The sequence below is a fragment of the Sus scrofa genome, chromosome 13, assembly GCF_054392235.1.
Source record: "Sus scrofa isolate SSC_HxYL_T2T_F1_AM1 chromosome 13, Sscrofa_HxYL_maternal_Yorkshire_Landrace_v2.0, whole genome shotgun sequence".
Classification (NCBI taxonomy): domain Eukaryota; kingdom Metazoa; phylum Chordata; class Mammalia; order Artiodactyla; family Suidae; genus Sus; species Sus scrofa.
This window is the reverse complement of record NC_139395.1, coordinates 218,579,342-218,600,925: the sequence shown is the minus strand read 5'-3', so window position 1 is coordinate 218,600,925 and position 21,584 is coordinate 218,579,342. Positions and strand designations below refer to the sequence as shown.

The 21,584-nt window shown below is 44.9% G+C and overlaps 1 protein-coding gene across 10 annotated transcripts in view; it reads right to left on the bottom strand.

Moving 5' to 3' along the window:
- B3GALT5 (beta-1,3-galactosyltransferase 5) overlaps positions 1–21,584 on the bottom strand; it is a 39,844-nt gene that overhangs the window by 14,695 nt on the left and 3,565 nt on the right. For 8 of the 10 annotated variants that reach the window (XR_014825207.1, XR_014825205.1, XR_014825206.1 and 5 more), the window contains exon 2: positions 20,481–20,625. The gene's annotated coding sequence lies outside the window, so the exon portion shown is untranslated. Of the gene's footprint in view, positions 1–20,171; positions 20,247–20,480; positions 20,626–21,584 lie in introns of all 10 variants that reach the window. The other 2 variants (XR_014825208.1, XM_021070992.2) reach the window with 1 other exon arrangement.

Genomic DNA, 21,584 nt, shown 5'->3' with positions numbered 1-21,584 from the left:
GGCATTGCTGCAAGTTGCAGCATAGGTCACAGATGTGGCTCGGATCTGCCGTTGCTGTGGCTGTGGTATAGGCAGGCAGCTGCGGCTCCGATCTGACTCCTAGCTTGGGAACCTTCATATGCCACAGGTGCAGCCCTAAAAAAGAAAAAAGAAAGAAAAAGAAATACAGAAAAGCTCATGACTTCTGCTGTTGGGTGCAGGATCCCTCGGCCCGGCCTGAAGGAGCACCCCGTGCCAGAGGGTCTGGATAAGATTTTTAAGGTCATGACACTTAGCCTAGAAACTCCCTGGTGGGAGAGGGTTAAGGCCCCCTTTTATGATTCAAACACCCACCGATACAGTTGCCTCGAGATTTCACTCAAGCTTCCAAGACTGCTCAACCCAGATTTTCATGTCTAAGTATGAGCCATGAAGAGTAAAACAGTAGACATTTGAGGAGAATTAGACACTAGAAGGAAAGATTGGGCAAACATCTGTTTAGTCTTCTTAAGAAAGCCAATTTCCACACAACACCCTAGAAACAAATTTCACAACTGCCCCACATGTGTATAAATAGTGAGCCAGTTACAAATAACTCGTTTCCAGACCACAGCGCAGGCCTCCTCGAGACACTTCCATGGCAGGATTCTGTGGGCTGTCTTGTATTTCCAGGCGTTGTGCAAGTGCAGAAGCAAAGAAAGCGAATGCCAGTGCCCAGAAGCATTCACTAATTTAAACTGACCTTTCCCCAGATTTTTGACCTTGGATCACCCTGCCGCAGTGGTGACACAGGGATGCTGACTTACACGTGCATTCTAGGATTCCTTTATCACCCCGGGGCCAGGGTATAAGACAGGGACTCAAGGCCAACCCTCATGGTCTTCATGCAATGGATGAAGCCACCTGTCTGCATCCCCCTCCCCTTCTCAATGAATTTGGGTTCCCAGACCCAAATCACGCAGCCTTTTAAACAGGACGGCTCAATGGCCACTTGCCACCGGGAATCTTTGGGTCATAAATTAATTAGCAAAGGAACAATGGGATAGTATACCTGCCTTGCTAGATCCCCAGAAGCCCCAGGAATGCCAAGGCCTGGCACCGTGGGAAGGAAACAGGAAGAGATGCAGGAATAGTTGCTGAATGAATCATCTGGGTGGAGCCTAGGATGCTTCCCCGGCGTCAATAAGCCCCATCGATCCGCTCAGCCCTCCTCTCCAGGTGGATCCACATTCACGCCTCACCCTGTCCTAATGTTTAATTCTGTTTCGTAGAAATCGTCCACATTCTGGGACCCAGGCTTCCAGCCTGAGGAGACTCTGAATTCCTTCCTCTTCAGTTCCAATAACAAAACAGGTTAATGACAAGCAGAGCAAATGGCACTTATTTTTCTCTTCCGATGACAGCCACAGCCTACGTGAATTTCTGCTGGAACTGTGATTGCAAAACCAAAATTCCCTCCAAAAAATGTTTAAAAGGCCTTATCTCAATAACCTGATATCTTCTGGTCAGCAGCCTCTTACTTTCTTTCCCTTTCAAGTCAAGCTTCTGGCATAAATAGCCTGGAGTCATCACTTTGTACAGTTTATCCATCAATTACTTAATCTTCAACCACCGCAACCTGCTTCTACTCCCATCGCTTATCTGAAAGCACTCCACCAACAGTCTGCTTTGAGTTGGGAAGAATTAGCAGAAAAGCAGTGACAGCTTATTCTTCTTTCCTGCTCTGCCAAGAATGCAGTCTTTACCAGCTCGTTCCTTGCACAGGAATCAGGGTCATGGATGAGGGAATAGCTGAGAAATGCAGAGTTACTAGGAGAAGAGAGTAGAATCAACATAGGAGATAAGAGGTGCTGGGGTGACAGAAAGGGCTTCCAAGGGCTGGATTGGAGAGGCGTTTGAAGAGCTCAGAGGGGAGTTCCCGTCGTGGCGCAGTGGTTAACGAATCCGACTAGGAACCATGAGGTTGCAGGTTCGGTCCCTGCCCTTGCTCAGTGGGTTAACGATCCGACGTTGCCGTGAGCTGTGGTGTAGGTTGCAGATGCGGCTCGGATCCTGCGTTGCTGTGGCTCTGGTGTAGGCCGGTGGCTACAGCTCCGATTGGACCCCTAGCCTGGGAACCTCCATATGCCGCAGGAGCGGCCCAAGAAATAGCAAAAAAAAGACAAAAAAAAAAAAAAAAAAAAAAAAGAGCTCAGAGGAAGTCCCCTCTGAGGAAAGGTAACTTGGAAGGTGGCAGATCACAGGGATGGAGTAGAGAGAATTTAGAAATTTGTGGGGCACTATGAATGGAATCGTCTTAGATGCTCTTTGCAAGGTTTCTGTAAAGATCCTAATTGCCTCGTGGATATTCAACTGATGACATTTTCATACAGATCAGATGAGACTGGGAAAGATTCAAGATCAAGACTGAGCCACAGGGCACATTGGCTCTATGCAGGCTTCGGCTTCCAGGACCTACTTGTGAGCTTGGGTGTTTCTTCTGGTAACTGTCCTTGGCTTCTATGCTATGCTCATCTGCTTCTCCCCTGATTGCTCTGAATTTTCACTCTGACTCGCCTTTGTTGGCTCTTCATCCTTATCAGCCCATCAAGTTCAGGTGTGCCACTGACCCTCTCTTCGTACAGACGCAGTCCCCCTTATCCGCTCTCATGATGACACACAAAATCATCCCTCACTCCATCCTGTCCTTGCACATGTCACATGCTTTGCCCAACTCCAAATCCAAATGCCAATGGACACCCACAGACATCTCCAATACCTCTTCCTTTCAGGCTGAAGGGCCTTAGGATCTACTCAGTGACATAAGTATCAGATCCGTGCCCATTTTCACTGTTTTATCTTGAGAACGCTAGACTTAATCACCTCCACTCCCAGCCTCTATGCCGTCAACCAAAACTTCTCCAAACCACAGTCCAGTAGTACCATTCCTGCACTTATGACTTTCCAGTGGCGATGGAATATTACTCAGTCATAAAAAAGAATGAAATCATGCCATTTGCAGCAACATGACGAGACTTAAAGATTATTATACTAAGTGAAGGAAGTCAGAAAAAAACAAGTCTCATGTGACATCATTTATACGGAATCTAAAAAATGATACAAATGAACACAATTATAAAACAGAAGTAGACTCACAGATGCAGAAAACAAACTTAGAGTTACCAAAGGGGGGAGGAGGAAGGAGGCATAAATTAAGAGCAGGGGATTCATGGATGCACACGACTATATATAAAATAGATAAACAACAAGGGCCTATGATATAGCATGAGAAACGGCATTCAATATCTTGTAATAACCAAAATGGAAAAGAGTCTGAAAAAGAATATATATACACCTATTATACACACATATATAACTGAATCACTTTGCTGTACATCTAAAACTAACACAATGTTGTAAACCCACTACCCTTCAATTAAAAAAAAGACTTTCCATGGCATCACATCTCCTCCACCGAGCAGCCTATGCTCCCATCGCAAGACGGTTTAAAGTCCCGTGAGTGGCCCTTCTGCTCCAGACCGCCCTGCTACTCTTCAGCCAGGCCGCCCACAGTCTCCCAAGCGATCTCCTCTTAATCCTTTCAGATCCAGCTCAGACTCTGCCCCTTCAGAGCAGTTTCCCTGACATCTCCCTGGTGCCACCACAATCCCTTGACACACCTTGACCCCGGCCCTGCCCAATTATAGTTATTTGTTCATACATCTGTCTCCTACTCTAGTAAGTGGCTTGGGACAGGCACTGTGTCATTCATATTTATTTCACTCCCAATGCCTCGCAATGTACTTTTCATTGTAAGAGATGCTCAGTAAACAGTCACGGGCTATGTAAACAAATACTCACCGCGACGGGGTTGAACTGTGTTCCCTTCAAATCCATATGCTGAAGGCCTAACCCTCAAAGGACCTCAGAATGTCACCTTATTAGGAAGCAGGGACACCGCAGGGGTAATTAATTTAAGATGAGGTCAGACAGGAGCAGGGTGGCCCCAATCCAATATGACTGGTGTCCTTATAAAAAGGGGACATTTGGACACAGACACCACGTGAAGCTGAAGTCAGAGACCTGGGCTGGGTGACACTTCCATGAGCCGAGGAACATCAAAAACTGTCGTCAGGAGTTCCCATCGTGGCTCAGTGGGAACAAATCTATCATCCATGAGGACGCAGGTTCGATCCCCAGGCTCACTCAGTGGGTTAAGGATCTGGCATTGCCATGAGCTGTGGTATAGGCTGCAGACGTGGCTGGGATCTGACCTTGCTATAGCTGTGGCTGTGGCATAGGCCAGTGGCTACAGCTCCAATTCGACTCCTAACCTGGGAATCTCCATAGGTTGTGGGTACAGCCCTAAAAAGACAAAAACATTAAAAAAAATAAAAATAAAACTGTCATCAGGAGTTCCCACTGTGGCGCAACGGGATTGGCAACATCTCTGAATTGCTGGGACTCAGGTTCAATCCCCGGCCCAGCACAGTGGGTTAAGAATCAGGCTTTGCTGCCACTGTATAGGTCACTACTGCAGCTTGGATCTGATCCCTGGCCCCAGAACTCCATATGCCCCAGGGAAGCCAAAAAGAGGAAAAAAAAATGTCACTAAACTGACCAGAAGCTAAGGAGAAGCCTGGAGCGCACTCCCCCTCACGGGCCTCAGACCAGCCCTGCCGACTCCTTGGTGTTGGACTTCCAGCTTTCAAATCTGTGAGACAAGACATTTCTGTTGTTTAAGCCACTCGATCCATGGTACCTTGTCAGGTCGGCCCCAGAACACTTACGCATTTCTTAAATGAATACATGAATCGATCGCTCAAAGCAGTTATTACCTGATTATCTGCAATGTGCCTTGTGCGAACTTTGCTAGGCAGCAAACACCACAGTGGTACGAGCCGGGTTTCCGTGCACCAGGCACCCTGCCTTTAGATCTAACGGGACAGGCTTCCTCCTCTCCCCATGAATATTTTGAAAGGAAAAATGTATTTTCCATAATTGTTCCCCACTAGATTCTTACGTCTGTGCAAAGAAAACTCTAGAGGCAGGAACTGCTACCAAAGAGTTGACGGATGGTTACAACATGCAAGCATCGAAAACAGCTGTCCCACATCATCTGTTTTCCTGCCTCGCCTTAGGTCGCAGGCACTGCCCTCTCTCCTCCGACCCCCTCTAGGTAAGCAGCGCTTTTCAGCAAATCTACGGAAACTGCCTTTCCTGAAATGTAAAAAGAAAACATTCACAGGTCATCATTCCCTCGTCAAATCCTGGTCCCTTCTTGGTGCCTTTCCCTGGGTGTCGTGTGCAAACCAGCAGAGATGCCATGAATGGGTGGAGGAAGCCAGAAGCATGTGAGAGAGACGTCTCAGGGACCAAAGTCACGGATTCTCAAGCAGCCCTCGGTGCGTCACAGCCGGGGGCGTCGGGGGGCGGCTAATGTGTGCAGAGGGAGTGAGCAGAACCAAGAGCCAGACGTTCAGGAAATTTCCCTCGGACACGCGGGTTTCTTACAGATTCTGCCTCCAGCTCCTTCAGTCCCTTCACTCCAAACCTGGTCGAAAGCTCACGGCTTTCATTTAAGATGACTTTGACCAGGAAACCACAGGTTTTACTGTGAAATGATTACCGTGAAAATATGACACTTTTTAAACGCTTATGAAAATTGGCAAACATCGATGGGTTTGTGAGCGCGTCTTCCTGTTCCCCTTAACACCGCTTCCTTTTTTTCACTCGTATCTGGCTGTTACAGAACAGGCGGGACCATTTGCCTCTAAACACCAAAGCTGGAAGTGTGCCTTCAGGATTTTGTTGAGAATATAGATTTTGTTTTAATAATAAGAGAAATGAAGTATATCGGTTGGAGAAGCAAGAACTCAAATGTAGACTAAAATTAGGGTGTTATAAGGACGGTTTTCAAATCCTGCTCTTTTTCATTTTAAACCAGCAGGTCCATGAGTACAGCGACATGTACTTCTGGATGACAGAGTAACTCTGGTCAGGCTTAAGAGGAACACAACAGGCCAGCATCCCCAGGATACAGCTTGATTGCTAGTTTTATTACCAGGAATTGACAGAGTTTGACAAGATCATCAAGAAGCCAACCACTTAGAAATTAAGAAAATCAGAAGGAGTGTGATGGATGGGGAGTCTGGGGTTAACAGACGCAAACTGTTCATTTAGAATGGATAAGCAGGAGTCCCCATCGTGGTGCAGTGGCTAACGAATCTGACTAGGAACCGTGAGGTGGCAGGTTCGATTCCTGGCCTCGCTCAGTGGGTTAAGGATCCGGCGTTGCCGTGAGCTGTGGTGTGGGTTGCAGACGCGGCTCGGATCCCGAGTTGCTGTGGCTCTGGTATAGGCTGGCGGCCACAGCTCCAATTCGACCCCTAGCCTGGGAACCTCCATATGCCGTGGGAGTGGCCCTAGAAAAGGCAAAAAGAAAAAAAAAAAAAAGAATGGATAAGCAGTGAGGTCCTGCTGTACAGCACAGGGAACTCTACCCAGTCTTTTGGGATAGACCATGATGGAAGATAATATAAGAAAGGGAATTATGCATATGACTGGGTCACTTTGCTGCACAGCAGAAATTGCCACAACATTGTAAACTGTACTTTTAAAAAAGAAAAATTAATTATGAGGTGCAAAGGAGAAATTAAAGGTGTAATAACAGATTACTTATAAAACAAAACAAACGAGAACACTGGGTAAGATTCCTGAAAATGTGTTCAAAGTTGCTTTCAGGGGCATAGCCCGAAGTATTTCCATTATTAAAGGAAAGAAAGATGGAGTTCCCATTGTGGTGCGGCAGAAATAAATCCAACTAGGAACCATGAGGTTGAGGGTTCGATCCCTGGCCTCCCTCAGTGGGTTAAGGACCCGGCGTTGCCGTGAGCTGTGGTGTAGGTGGTAGACACGGCTCAGATCCTGCGTTGCTGTGGCTGTGGTGTAGGCTGGCAGCTATAGCTCCGATTCGATCCCTAGCCTGGGAACCTCCATATGTCATGGGTGCAGCCCTAAAAAAAAAAAAAAACAAGCAAAAAAATAAAAAGAAAGAAAAGGATTAAGCTCTCAAAGACTTTAGAAAACAGACAAATATTAGAGACAAGAGCAGGAATAATAAAATTCGAAAGAAGATTGAATTAATTCAAACATTACAATAAGATATGATTGATAAATATGCACACATCCTCTCTTTGAAATAGCCAATAAATTTAGAAACAGGGGGAAGGAAAAAATAAAATGGGAAATGATACATATAGAAGACAATCAAAATGTGTAGAGGTCTATGTTTGGAACCCAAGAGAACTAACTGGGTCAAATCTTAAATCAGCCACTCTCTAGTAGTGAGATTCCAGGAATATTTATCTTCTTAAGATGGTTTTCTCTATAAACTCAAAATGGAAAACTTGTGAAAGGAAAAGATAATACCAACTACCTCTTAAAGTTTTTGTGCAAGTCCAGTAAGTACTTCACAGTGACCAGGAATTAATAAGCACTCAGGCATTATTCTAAACCATTCCTAAGACTTGCATGACGTTGGTTTGATTCGTAAAGCCCTACCACCCCCGTCTCCCATCTGCTCAGCACATAATCACTTAATGTTGCCCAACCAGGTCCGCCATGCAAGACGACATTTGTGATTTCATCTTCAAAACAATACAATTCCTAGAAATTGGTGAAAGGGCAAATTCTTCCCGACTTGAAGTGGAGCTGACACAGCCGTGTAAGAGCGGATGAGGGGGCAGCTGACATGGATTGACTTGACAAGGGTCAAAATTTCCTCCCCCAAATAAGTCCAGACAGCATGGCCTCATGCTACAAGATGCCTCCTACCACAGAGGTGACCTGGCGAGGCCCTGCCTGCAGAAAGGCAGACGTTGAAATGGCAAGAGTGGGAGTTCCCGTCATGGCGCAGAGGAAACGAGTCTGACTGGGAACGTTGAGGTTGCGGGTTCGATCCCTGCCCTCGCTCAGTGGGTTGAGGATCCGGCATTGCCGTGAGCTGTGGTGTAGGTCGCAGATGCGGCTCGGATCCAGTGTTGTTGTGGCTGTGGCGTAGGCCAGCAGCTGTAGCTCCAATTAGACGCCTAGCCTGGGAACCTCCATGTGCTGTGGGCGTAGCCCTAAAAAAAAAAAAGACAAAAAGAAAAGAAAAAAGAAATGGCAAGAGGGATAGAACGTGTAAGAAGAGAACAAAGAAGAGCAAAGAAGAGAATTTAGAAAACAAGAGTCAGGAGGGGGGGACACGGAGGTGAAAAGGGACCAACTGGACACATAAGAGAAAAACCAGATTACTGTCATCCCTCAGTATCCACGGAGGACTGATTCCAGGACCCCTGCAGATGACAGGATCCTCAGATGCTTACGTCTCTTATATGAAGTGGCATGGTATTTGCATATAACCTAGGCACATCCTCCCGTATAATTTAAATCACCTCTAGATTACATATCCTACCTAGCACGATGTAAATGATATGCAAATAGTTTTAAATACAATGTAAATGCTAGGAAAACTTCAGGTTTCACTTTTTGCAACATTCTGCTATCTTTTTCCCCCAAATACGTTCTATCCATGGTTGGTTGACGTCGAGGATGCAGAAGCCACAGAGACAGAGGGCCAACTGCACCGCTCCAACGGTGGCTAAAAACTAACACTTCCTGCGTGTCTGCTCCTGTGCTGAGCATGTTTCAGGGGATGACTCACTCGGTGCTCACCACACATCTCCCAGCAGGAGCCAGTGTTCTCCTCCACCGAGGGGACCCCCACCAAGTGAGGTCACCAGCCTGGGTCCTAGAGCGCGCCAATGGTCACAGCTAGCATCTACAGCAAAGCAGAGGTCCACAGTCCTCAGCCCCATGGCTCACTCCCCATCTCAGGGTCACAGGGAAGGGGCCCAGGGACCAAAGGGGCCTAAAGACGGAAGAGGTCACCATCAGGTCAATCCTACCAAAACCTGTGGAGCCGGAGGCTCGTGACCTTCCAGAACGCAGCTTCGGTGGAGGAATCGTGGCTCAAATCAGGCAGCAGATGACACTCCTTAGGAAGGAAAAGAAGGCCACAGGGGACCGCTGGCTTAAGCAAAGCGCTCCATCCAAGGAAAACAACAGCTAAAGAGACAAAAGTCCAAAGCAAGGGACGTGGGAAGGAGTGGGAAGGAATGGAGCTTCTGGGTCAAGCCTGAGAAATAGGACAAGCAAGGACAGTACTAACTGATAACGGATGGGAAACCGCAACGGGAAGAGAGAAATGCCCGCCAACATCTTTCCCAAAAGTAAAGTCCACGACAGTAGGTGCATCTTACCTGTGAACAGGGAGGGGCTCATCAGCAAAAAATAAACACCCCTTGGAGTTCCTGTCATGGCTCAGTGGTTAACGAATCCGACTAGGAACCATGAGGTTGTGGGTTCCATCCCCGGCCTTGCTCAGTGGGTTAAGGATCCGGCGTTGCCGAGAGCTGTGGTGTAGGCTGCAGACGCGGCTCGGATCCCGGGTTGCTGTGGCTCTGGCGTAGGCCGGTGGCTACGGCTCTCATTAGACCCCTAGCCTGGGAATCTCCATATGCCGTGGGAGTGGCCCTAGAAATGGCAGAAAGACAAAACAAACAAACAAACAAACAACAAAAAACAAACAAAACCCCAATGTTAAAATGGGCACAGGACTTGAATAGACATCTCTCCAGAGAAGATACTCAGATGGCCAATAAACTCATGAAAAGATGCTCAGCATCACTAATCATTAGGGAAGTGCAAATCAAAACCATACTGAGACGCTACTTTATACCTACCAGGACGGCTATTACAAGACACATATTTTTTAAATTAGTGAGTGCTGGCAAGTATGTAAAGAAATGAGAACCCACCCTGGGTCCTGCTACAGGGACTGTAAAAGGATGCGGCACTGTGAAAAACAGTATGGCGGTTCCCCAAAAAATAAAACCTAGAAATACCATTCGATCCAGTAATTCTCCTAGTATAAACCCCAAAGAAACAAAAGCAAAGACTTGCACAAATATTTGCACACCTACATTTATATCAGCATTTTGCACAACAGCCAAATGGTGTAAGCAATCCAAGCATCCACTGATAGACGGATGGATGGATAAACAATGCAGCATAGACACACGATGGAATAATACTTGGCCTTGAAAAGGAAAGAAATTCTCACACGCACACACACAACATGGAGAAAACGTGAAGACACGATGCTAAGGGAAGTTAGCCAGCCCTACAAGGACAAATACTGTATGATTCTCCTTATATGAGATCCCTCGAATGGCCAAACCCATAAAGACAGAAGGTGGAAGGGTGGCTGTCAAGGACCAGGGACTACAGGGGAGAAGTGACTGATAATGAACAGGATTTCCTTTCAGGACAATAAAAATGTCCTGCCTCTAGACAGTAGGGCTGGTTGCAAAACACTGTGAATGTACAAGATGTCATGGAATTGTGGCTACCGTGGTCCATTTATATATACTTTGCATAAATTAATTCTGAAAATTTGAGAATCAATGAATTATAAATTCTATGCATAAAATATATGCCATCGATATTATACCCCTATAAAACTTAACAAAGAAAAACAAGAAGAAAGCAGAGACTCAACAGCTGAAGGGGAGCCGTAATCAGAACGAGTGGGAATATGGAGTCCTTTCTGCTGGCGTAGGGCAAGTTTTCCCACTCTGGGGCCCTGCCAGACATCAAGCAGATGGGGTATCTCTGGGGCAGCGGGGTTGGGGTGGGAGACAGCTGGAAGTGCAAGTTGGGGAACCACACTGGATTGAACGAAATTAAACAGGCTTCTTTACGGCACGACATTTTCGAGACTTCACAAAGTACACACGCAACGTGAATCTCAAAAGACGATTCATAGGCAGGGTTGACCAAACTTCTTTGATCTTTGCACCGTGTATGAGAAACAGACCCCACAGAATAACAAACTCAAACAAGTAAAGAAAAGACTGACTGAGTGGGGTTGCAGCAGGAGTGGGGTGAGTCAGCAGGAAAGTACCATCAGGCCCCATGAATCTGAGTAACCAACCCTTAGCAAAATGCCTTTCTTACCTCCGAAATCGTCTTCTCTAACCATTCAAATCTCCCACATGGTGTTTGGGATGATAGGTTTTCCTTAGCCTGAAAAAGCGTCTCCGTTTTAGCTGATGGAGTAACAAGACAAGACTACCTGGCCACAGGTGATAAAGATGACCCAAGAAGGAGCTACAATTAGACAAGTGTGAAGAGCGTGTCAGCCTCAGCAAAACAGGAAACTGAAAAAGCGTGTGGGTGATACTCACATAAGTGCTGCACTTGAAGTCTAAAATGGGAAGGGTATATCTGTCAAAGAGTAATTCAGATAAAACTGCAGTTTTATCGCATGCAGTTGGGTTATCTTCCTTACAAATGATCTTCCGTAGGAGTCAGCTTGTAAACTGATTCTCAGAACAGGAGCGAAAAACAAGATTTACAAGACAGTGAGAACAGGGAGAAAAAACTTCAGTCTGGGGGTAACAAGTCTTACTTGCACCTTTTTTTGAGGGGTAAACAGGTTAGTTAATAACGAGCAAAGAGGGAATTGGGGCATTTTGTCCTTGAGAAAATCAAAGAAGTTTATCCAAAAAGTCCAATTTAGTTATTTATGGTTTCTCCAGCAAACTCATGACTCTTTGAGAGTTAGTGAGTCGTGAGGCCGTCCTGAAAGGCTGTGTCTGTGGAATATTGGCCACCCATCTCCCATCTCCTCCTCCACCTTAGGAAAGCCATCTCTCCACCATTTAGTTGCCTCATTACTCAGAACTCTTGATTCCTTAATTCCATGTCCAAATATAATGGGTACCTGTTTCTTTCCAAAGAGTCCCATCACCTGGCATGGTGCCAGGCTTCATACAAAACAGGGTCACTGCACACCCATTCTGACCCGCTGCAGATGGGTTGAAGAATATTAGCAATTGTTATTGCTTAAATGTGTACTGAACATTTCTTTCTGTACTTTTTCCACACCGAAAAGAAACAATAAGTTCAAATTGGCCAAAAATATGCAAACAACACCCCAGGGAAGGGGCCCACCTCTTGGCATCTTCCTTGAAAGTGGCAGTCTGCGAAAAACACTGAAAAGACCAGAAGTTTACATGTATCTTTAATGAGCAGATGAAAACGGGAAAAGGTGAGGAACTGAAATTCATAAAAGTCTTACCTGTCCCCCTTCCCAAGGTGGAGAAATGTGAACAGAAGTGTAAGTACGAAGCATGAGGAAAATGACCCTCTAGAGTAAAGTGAGGTTAAACCTCCAGTCTTGCCTTCCCACTTGCCACAGAGAAAGACAGACCCCTACTGAAAGGAGAATTATTCTCTTTCCCCAGAGATAAGTGTCTCCAATAACAACCAGGACTTATCAGAAGGACAAAAGTGATGTGGCAGATAGGTTAGAAGGGTCAGCTTACTCTTCCCAAGAGTTCCTGAAGAAAAGAACTGAGGGAAGAGCAAAGAAGAAATAACAGCTGAAACTTTCCTAGAATTGAAGATAGGAATTCTCAAGTCGCAACGGCGCTCAGCATCATAAATAAATTGAAATCCACATCTCAACACACTGTAGGGGAACTGCAGAACAAGAAGGATAAGGAGAAAAATCTTACAAGCCATCAGAGAGAAAGGCAAATTGTCCATGAAATCCTGATGATGAGACTGACAGAAGTGTCTCATGACTGATGATATAAGTCAGTCGATGATGGAATGTTATCTTCACAATGCTGGAGGGAGGAGTTCAGTTGTGGCTCGATGGTAACAAAGTATCCATGAGGATGGGGGGGGAGGGGGTTGATCCCTGGCCTCACTCTGTGGGTTAAGGATCCAGCATTGCCATGAGCAGTGGTGTAGGTTGCAGACGCGGCTCAGATCCCATGTTGCTATGGCCAGTAGCTACAGCTCTGAATCAACCCCTAGTCTGGGAACTCCCAAATGCCACAAGTTCAGCCCTAAAAAACAAAGAAAGAAAGAAAAAGAAACTAAGCTATTCTTATTTACAGAAAATAGTGTATCAAACCAAATAGTCCAGATTATACCACACTAACAGACAACCTCATATCAGGTCTAAACACTATAAAGTTTATTGTCACATAGGCCAAGGCCACTGCTGATCCAGGCTACATTTGCAGGCAGCTGTCCTTCATATGCTGATTTATCATTTTATGGTATTTTGACCTTTTGATATGTTCCTATCAATATGTGCTTACACAAGCAGAGCAGAGAGAGCTGGAATATCAAGCTGACTGTGCCTAACTTCAAAAGTTTAGAGTCCTCCTCCATGCTAGGAAGACACAAGTAACCAAAATGTACAATTTTCTATGGAAAACATCCAAGAGAATCTACACATAAACCATTATAACCAGAGTTCCCTTGTGGCTCAACAGGTTAAAGATCTGCCATTGTCACTATGGCAGTTCGAGTCACTGCTGTGGCATGAGTTCCATCCCTGGCCCAAAGAAAGGAACTTCCACATGCCACAGGTGCAGCCAAAAAAAGGGGGGGAGGGGGACCATAAACTGTTATAACTTATGAGGAAATGTAACAGATAAAAAAATTAAAGAGTTCCCTGGTGGCCTAGCAGTTAAGGATTTGGCTTTGTCACTGCTGTGACTGAGGTTGAGTCCTTGGTCCAGGAACTTCTGCATGCTGAAGGTGCAGCCAAAGGAAGGGAGAAAGAAAGGAGGGAAGGGAGGGAGGGAGAGAGGAAAGAAAGGGAAGAAGGAAGGAAGAAGGAAGGGAGGGAGGGAGGAAAGAAAGGAAGGAAGAAAGGAAAGAAGGAAGGAAGGGAAAAACATATCAAATTTATCAAGCGTCTGTGTTATTACAGTTAAAAAATGCGGAGTTCCCGTCGAGGCACAGTGGTTAACGAATCCGACTAGGAACCATGAGGTTGCAGGTTCAGTCCCTGCCCTTGCTCAGTGGGTTAACGATCTGGCGTTGCCGTGAGCTGTGGTGCAAGTTGCAGACGCGGCTCGGATCCCGCGTTGCTGTGGCTCTGGCGTAGGCCAGTGGCTACAGCTCCGATTCAACCCCTAGCCTGGGAACCTCCATATGCCGTGGGAGCGGCCCAAGAAATAGCAACAACAACAACAAAAAAAAAAGACAAAAGACAAAAAAAAAAAAATGCATAACTTCAATCTAATCCAAAGAAACTATCAGGCAAATCCAAACTGAGGAACATTCTACAAAATAACTGCCCGGGACTCTCCTAAAATACCAAGTTCCTGAAAGACAAAGGAAATCTAAGGAACTATTACAGATTGAAGGTGATTCAGGAGACAAAACACGCAAATACAAGATGGGATTGGCTGAGATCCTGGACCAGAAAATGAAATTAGCAAGAAAAATGGCAAAGTTCAAATAAGATCTGAAGATTAATTAAGAGTACCATGTAGGAGTTCCCTGGTGGCCTAGTGGTTAAGAATTCGGCATTGTCACTGCAGTGGCTCTGGCTATTGTTGTGGCTTGGGTTCATTCCCTGACCTGTGAACTTTTGCATGCCACTGGCATGGCCAAAAAAAAAAAAAAAAAAACACAAAACTGTGTCAATGTTAATTTCCTGATCTCAATAACTGAACTATTAGTGTTAACATTTTACACAACCAAGTAAAGGAAAATCTGGGTGAAAGATTTCTAGGAACACTCTATACAATTTTGCAACTTTAATGTTAGTCTAGAATTATTTCAAAATAAATATTTTTTAAAGCAGCTCCAAAATTAACAAAAATCTCATTCACAAGGGTATTAAAAACTACAAGGAAGGACAGGAAACTACACTCAAGGTCTTGTAAAAACCTCCAATGGAAAAAAATCTGAGGAAGTTCCCTGTGGCATGGTGGGTTAAGGATCTGGCATTGCTGCCACAGCTTTAGCACAGACTGCAACTGCAATGTAGGTTTTATCCCTGGCCTGAGAACTTCCGCATGCCACAGGTGCAGCCAAAAAAAAAAAATCTGAAAAAGAGTATATGTGTGTGTGTGTGAATATATATGTATACATATATATATATGAATCACTTTGCTGTACACTTGAAACTAATACAACATTGTAAATTAACTATACTTCAATTAAAAAAAAAACTATAAAGGAAATTCCTGCTGTGGCACAATGCCTAAAGGATCTGGCATTTCTGTGGCAGCACGGGTTGGATCCCTGGCCCAAGCAGTGGATTAAGTGTATGGCATTGCCACAGCTGCGGTGTAGGTCACAGCTGTGGCTCAGATTCAACCCCTGGCCTGGGAACTTCCATATAATGTGGGTGCACCAAAAAAGGAAAAAAAAAATAAGGAAGGTATCAAAAGCTAAATCTAACTAAAGATGTACCAGACTGGCATATTATAAAATGCTATTAAAGAACATTTAATGAACAATTCCACAAATAGCAATAAAATAAATAAAACAAAAAGACATGAGCTATATACAGACATACCATGTTCATAGATAGAAAGATGCTATATCATAAGTATGATGCCATTTCTCCCTGTAGCTAAAAGATCTGGAAAGAGGGCTTAAAAGAACAAGATGAGGAAACTTACCCTATCAAAGCAAAATGCTATAAAGAAAGCAATGAAAGCACTCTGGTATTTGGGCAGAAACAAGCAAAACCACAAAACCATGACAAAACAGAGCAGACACCCTAGAAGCAGACCCACAGATTTTTGAACTAAACTTGACAAGGGAATCTAAAATTCATATGTAGAATAAAAGGCCCCAAATAGCTAAATACATTATAAAGAAAAACAAAGTAGGAAAACTTGGTCAGTTTATTATGACTTAGGGTAAAGCCATACTAATTAAGTCAATGAGGCATTTGCGAGGTGTAGACACACAGACCAAAGTTATGGACTGCATTGTTTCCCCTCAAAAAAGCTCTAACCCCAATGTGAGTATATTTGGAGACAGGGCTTTTAGGAGATAATTAAGGATAAATGAGGTCTTAATATTAGGTTCTAATCCAGTTCATGACCTTATAAGAAGAGGAAGGGGAGTTCCCGTCGTGGCATAGCGGTTAACGAATCTGACTAGCAACCATGAGGTTGCAGGTTCGATCTCTGGCCTTGCTCAGTGGGTTGGGGATCAGGCATTGCCGTGAGCTGTGGTGTAGGTTGCAGACGTGGCTAGGATCCTGCGTTGCTGTGGCTCTCGTGTAGGCTGACAGCTCCGATTAGACCCCTAGCCTGGGAACCTCCATATGCTGCGAGAGCGGCCCAAGAAATGGCAAAAAAAGACAAAAAAAAAAAAAAAAAAAAAGGAGAAGAGGAAGGGACACTGTCCCTTCCCTATAAGGACACAGCCAGAAGGCTGCCATCTGCAACACAGGGACAAGGTTCTCATGAGAGCCCAACTCTGCTGACACCCTGATCTCCCACTTCCAGCCTCCAGAATTATGAGAAAATAAATTTCTGTCATCTAAACTACCCCAAGCTATGGCATTGTTACTATGGCAGCCTGAGCAGATCAAGACAACCAATAAAACAGAATATACAGCCCAGAAATCTACATCTCTATGCACAGAAATAGTATTACAAATCACGAGGGAAAGGATCACTATTTGTGAATTATTGTTCGGAAAAATCCAATTTGAATCCCTAGCTCACAACATCCCAAAAGGAAACCCAACAAGGATTAAAACCTAAACATGAAAAGCAAAACTTGAAGACTTTTTTTTTTTTAATGGCCTCACTTAGGGCATGTGGAAGCTTCTGGGCCAGGGATCAAACCCCAGCCACAGCTGTAGTAACGCCAGATTTTTAACCCACTGCACCAGGCCAGGGTTCAAACCCTCACCTCTGCAGCAATCTGAGCCACTGCAGTCAAATTCTTAACTCATTGCACCACAGCAGGAACGTCAAGACTTGAAGACTTTTAGAAGAAAATATATGAGATTATCCTTAAAACCTTAAACTAGGAAAATTTTCCTTTTTTTTTTTTTTTTTTTTTTTTTTTTTTTTGCTTTTTAGGGCCACACCTGTGGCATATAGAAGTTCCCAGGCTAGGGGTCTAATCAGAGCTACAGCTATCGGCCTACACCACAGCCACAGCAACACAGGATCCGAGCTGAGTCTGCAACCCACACCACAGTTCACAGCAATGCCAGATCCTTAACACACTGAGCGAGGCCGGGGATCGAACCCGCAACCTCATGGTTCCTAGTTGGAATCGTTTCCACTGTGCCACGATGGGAACTCCTCCGGGAAATTTTTCTTAAGGCAGAAAAAAAGCACAAACCAGAAGTGAAAATTTGGCCAACTTCACTAAATTAAGAATGAAAAAATACTGGTCAAAAAATGTAAAAATATAAGCCATAGATTTATAGATAGTAGCAGACATTTGCAATGTGTATTACTGAAATGAAAGCTCTAGAATCTCTTCTAAAAATTTCTAAATCAGTTTTTAAAAAGACACCCCAAAATGTAACATAAGCAAAAGACATAAACAAACAACTCACAAAAAATGATTTATATATACATATATCTATAAAATTATACATACATATATATAAAAAGACACTTTACTAGAATCAGGCAAATGCATGTTCAAACAGAGATACTGTTTCATAGCCACCAAATTAACAAAACTTTACAGGTCCGATAATTCTAAGTGTTGATGAAGCTGTGCAGAAACAGAAATTGTACACTGCAGGTGGAGATATAAATTAGTACAGCCATCCTGGAAAGCATTCTTAAGCATCTAGGGAAGGATGGAGATAACGTGCCCTTTTGCCCAGTTACTCTTTTCTAGAAATGCACACTAAAGGGAAATCACACGTGTGTGCAAAAGGAGACAGGAAGGTACGAGAATGTTGTTGTCACACTGTGACATCCCAAGAACTTTCCAAGTAAGTTAGAATCACAGGAAAAACAAATAGAGACTAAATGCAACTGTCATAAAATCCTAATTACCCCCAATTCCAGGCACACCACCTCCTTCATCTCAGGCAACAGAAAAGCAGATAAAACATGCTATCTGGGACACAAGGTGAAGCTCAGAGAAGAAAACCCATTTCACACAAGGACAGACACAAGCAGGGACAAGTCCCTCACATTACAGCTGAAGGTACAGCTGAACCTGCCCCTGTTAAATACACTTGACATAAGAAAGAAATGGCAGGGCGTTCCCGAAATGGCTCAGCAGAAACAAACCCGACTAGCATCCATGAGGACGCTGGTTCAATCCCTGGCCTTGCTCAGTGGGTTAAGGATCCAGTGTAGCCGTGAGCTGTGGTGTAGGTGGCAGACGTGGCTTGGATCCTGCATTGCTGTGGCTCTCGTGTAGGCTGGCGGCTACAGCTCCGATTAGACCCCTAGCCTGGGAACCTCCATATGCCCAGGTGTGGCTCTAAAAAGACAAAAAAAAAAAAAAAAAAAAAAAAAAGGAAAGAAAAAGAAAGGCAGAGGAGGAGTTCCCTCTGTGGTGCAGTGGGTTAGGAATCTGACTGCCACAGCTGAGTTGCTCTGGATGCATGGGTTTGATCCTTGGCCCAATACAGTGCGTTAAGGATCCCATGCTGCCACAACAGCCCAGGAACTTACATATGCTGAAGGTACGCCCATAATTTTTTTTTTTTTAATGGCAGAGCAAATATACATAATTACAACAGAAAAAAAAGAGAAGCAAAGTGCAGAAGCCAATACCCTCCCAGAAGTAGATGAAAAGCTCTCACACACGTCCTGGTGATGCTCAGCAAACACCAGAGAACTATCTCTGGATGTTTATTTCTCCATCCCTAGTGTTCTGATTTGGAACACTTCATCAGAAACGGGAGTAATGAGGACTTTTAACTACGATTTTTTTGGTTTGGCTTTTTTTTTGGTTTATTTTTTTTCTTTTTTTTTTTCTTTTTTTTTTTTGTCTTTTGTCTTTTGTTCTTTTAGGGCTGCACCGCGGCATATGGAGATTCCCAGGCAAGGGGTCGAATCAGAGCTGTAGCCGCCAGCCTACACCACAGCCACAGCAACTCAGGATCCGAGCCTCATCTTTGGCCTATACCACAGCTCACGGCAACACTGGATCCTTAAACCACTGAGCGAGGCCAGGGATCGAACCCGCAACCTCATGGTTCCTAGTGGGATTCGTTTCCACTGCCCCATAACGGGAACTCCGAACTATGATTTTTATCTTTATTTTTGGCTTTTTTTTTTTTTTTTAGGGCTGCACCCACAGCATATGGAGGTTTCCAAAGTAGGGGTTGAATTGGAGCCACAGCTGCTGGCCTACGCCACAACCACAGCCACAGCCACATGGGATCCAAGCCATGTCTTCGACCTACACCACAGCTCAAGGCAATGCCAGATCCTTAACCCACTGAGCAAGGCCAGGGATTGAACCCGAGTCCTCATGGATACTAGTCGGGTTGGTTACCCCCGATCCACAACAGTAACTCCTAAACTATGATTTTTAATGCTGTCTGTGTAATACTATGCACTTCAGGCTTTAAAAATGTTGACCACACCCTAAGCTACCCCCCAAAAAAGTTTTTACAATAAATGATCTCCTGCTATAAGAAACTAAGAACATGAAATCACTGCAACAAGAAAGGACACGAGATGGAGTTTCCCGGTGGCTCAGTGGGTTAGGGATCCAGTGTTGTCACTGCTGTGGCCCGGGTTTGATCCATGGCCAGGGAACTTTGGCACACCATGGGCATGGCAAAAAAGTAAAAAATAAAGGAAAAGAAAGGACAAAGCAAAGGAATGAGATTAAAAAGGGAACCTGCCGAGTTCAGAAAACAAACAACCTGAGAGCAAAACACCTTTAAAAAACTAATACATGAAGTAGGAAGAGTTAGACACACAATAGACTGAGTTGAAAATTTAACTGTAACGCCCAGGAATGGCTTCAATAGTTACAGAGAATCAGAAGTTAAAAATAAAAGGGGTAGCGGCCAAAACTGAAACATCGAATTAAGTACTGTGGCCCTAACATTAGTCATTTTGTCCCAGCAATTCTGCCATTGCTCAAAACAGTTTGGGTACATTTGGGGGCAATCTTCATACCTCATTCCCTTTTTTTTTTTTTTTTTTTGCTTTTTTTGCAGCATATAGAGATTCCCAGGCTAGCAGTCGAATCAGAGCTACAGCTGCCAGCCACAGCCACAGCCACAGCCACGCCAGATCCAAGCCTCATCTGCAACCTACACCACAGCTCCCAGCAACCCTGGATCCCTAACCACTGATCAAGGCCAGGGATCGAACCTGCAACTGCATGGTTCCTAGTCGGATTCATTTCCAGTGCTCCACGATGGGAACTCCTCATCCCTCATTCTTGATCTGAAACGATTTTATACAACATGGTTAAGTGCTTTGGCAAACAGGCAAATAACAGTAACAGGGACAACTCTGCTAGTACTTATCCTGGTACAGTGGTAAAAATTTATAGCTATGGAACCCTTTCATCCTCCTAAGCACCCCCAGTGAAATACGTATTCCTATTATCTCTGATTTCAATTAGGAAATTGAGGCATAGAGAAGTTAAGTGACTTGCCAAGGTCACGGAACAAGTACCTGACCGAGCTGGGATATGAACCCAGGCATGTGGGCCCAGTGTTCAAACGCCTTCTCGCTTCCCGACGGAATGAATGGAGGGTCATCTATTTCCTTTACCCATCGTGTTCTCCAAAGACTTCTGGCTCTTTTTCTTCTATCAAGCCTATGGGAAAATGTTCCAAATTAGATCAAAATGTAATAATAAATATTCTGGTGATGGGTTTCTTTAAATACATCTCATTCCAATTCTGGTTTTCAACGAAGGCCACATACATGGTCAAAAACCTCTGTAAATCCCCTCACCCACCCCTTCACTTTGCCTCTTCGGATACAGGTTCACTCCCTTTGGAAGCAAAGAAAAATCTGGTCAAACCCATAGGAGGCCAGCCGCATGGCTGAAAGGAACCCCAGGCCAAGAGCAAAGGAGAAAAGGCTGCAGTTAGGAGGGCTGGAGGGAGCCCCTCGCCCATCCAAGGGGCTTCAGGAAGGGACAGTAGAGGAGAAAGGTCGACAGAGCGGCCGAAGAGGCTCCCAACCTGGGGACACCCAAGAGCACAGCACCAGTGCGTGGGGGCGGGGGCGGACAGAAGTGAAGCTGGAAGCTCCTGACTGTTGACCGAAGGATGTGGCCGTTCAAAGTCTGCCAGGTCTCAGTCAGCACCGTATCTAGGGCGAGAGGCCGACCAGGGCCAGGCCGCGTTTCACAGCCACTGGAACCGGCATCCAGGACGAGGATCGAGTTTTAGCAGGAGCAAGTAAAACCGGCAGCGACATGGATGGAACTAGAGAGTCTCATACGAAGTGAGGGGAGTCAGAAAGAGAACGACAAACACCATATAATGTCACTTCCCTGCGGAATTGAATACCTGGCACAAATGAACCTACCTACAGAAAAGAAACAAACTCATGCACACAGAGAAGAGACTCATGGTGGCCAAGGGCTGGGGGAGGAACTGGGAGGGACTGGGGGTTTGGGGTTAATAGATGTTAACTGTGGCATTTGGAGTAAACAGGAAATGAAGTCCTGCTCTAGAGCACAGGGAACTATATCCAGTCACTTGCGATGAAACAGATGGAAGATGATACGAGAGAAAGAATGTATCTATACGTATGACTGGGTCA